Raw genomic sequence first — 1,491 nt, forward strand, 5'->3', positions numbered from 1 at the left:
TGACCTTAGGGGGAAGGCTCTCAGTTTTTCCCCATTGAGGATGATGTTTGCTGTAGGTTTGTGGTAGATGGCTTTAACTATATTGAGGAAAGTCCCCTCTATCCCCATTTTGGCAAGGGTTTTCATCATGAATGGGTGCTGGATCTTGTCAAATGCTTTTTCTGCATCTATTGATATGATCATATGATTTTTATCTTTTCTTTTGTTGATATGATGGATTATGTTGATTGATTTCCGAATGTTGAACCATCCTTGCATCCCTGGGATGAATCCTACTCTAGGAATAGGAGAGGGGTTGAAAACAGAGCTAAAAGACCAGTTACTATGATGCAGATATGATGGAAACCAGGTTTGCTAAAGCAACTTGTGTGATAGAAATGGATTAACTTCAGATCCTACTGACATTGCCTATTCAATCCTAGTACAGGATAGAAACAAACAACAACAACCAAAATCCCTAGTTATTAGGGCTAGAGTGATAGTAATGCAAGTAGGGTATCTGCTTTGCATGCAGCCTATCTGGGTCCGATCCTTAACATCCCGTATATATGATTCCCTAAGCCCTCCAGGAGTGAACCCTGAGTGAAGAGCCAGAAATAAGCCTGGATAACTACTGGGAGTGGCTCAAAACTAAAATAAATTAAAAATTTTAAAAATTAATACAATGAAACAAAAGACCAGTTAGTAGGATTGGCTATGGCTCAGCAGTAGAGTACATGCCTTGGGTTGAATCCCTAACATTGCAAAAATAAATCAAAGACCAGTTAATTTCAGCCTGATCTGTGATTATTCTATGTGCATGTGAGTGAGTTTTACATAAACTTTAGAAAAAAGAAGAAAATAAAAGGAAATCTAAGTGTGCTTGTCACAGTGGCTAAAATGTTCAGTGTTTAGAATCAGACTTTGGTGACCTTATTAACTATACCTTGGGCAGGTTACCTGATATGACTGACACTTTGTTTCTGTTTATTGGAATAGTAACAGTCTTTAGCTCAACACATTTTGGCCACATCTGACAGTGCTCGATCCTGGCTTAATCCTGGCTCTGCTCTCAGGGATCACTCCTGGAGATGCTCAGAGAATCATATAAAACCAAGGATCAAACCCAGGTCAACCCATCATGTAAGGCAAACACCTTAACCATTGTACTATCTCTCTAGTCTGCTAGTTCATAACATTTTATAAAAGATTATATGAAGTACAGTATGTTAACATATAAGTCTAGTACATGATGTGTTGTTAACTCTCAATATATTTGGGTGTAATAAATTAATCAATCAACCAATCTATTACTGAGTCAAGAATTTGAATCTGTCTGAGTCTTTGGCCCTATCAACTAGTCCCTCTGAATTTAATAAATCCTTCTATCTGTACTAAAGAATTTACTAGAACCACACACTTGTCTCAAGAATGGTATTTTCAATCTGCAAAAAGTATAAAAAATTTTAAATATGGATATGGGAATGTGGGAAGGGGTGATCTTCCTTTCTG

The 1,491-nt window shown here is 37.3% G+C and overlaps 1 non-coding gene across 1 annotated transcript; it reads left to right on the forward strand.

Annotated features, from left to right (window-relative positions):
• The first annotated feature begins 295 nt into the window (after positions 1-295).
• On the forward strand, positions 296-429 carry LOC130038800 (small nucleolar RNA SNORA66). Its single transcript, XR_008794789.1, has one exon. It is a non-coding gene; the product is annotated as a small nucleolar RNA SNORA66 (small nucleolar RNA).
• Positions 430-1,491: the final 1,062 nt, after the last annotated feature.

The sequence above is a fragment of the Sorex fumeus genome, unplaced genomic scaffold (genome assembly GCF_029834395.1).
Source record: "Sorex fumeus unplaced genomic scaffold, SorFum_2.1 ptg000079l, whole genome shotgun sequence".
Lineage (NCBI taxonomy): Eukaryota > Metazoa > Chordata > Mammalia > Eulipotyphla > Soricidae > Sorex > Sorex fumeus.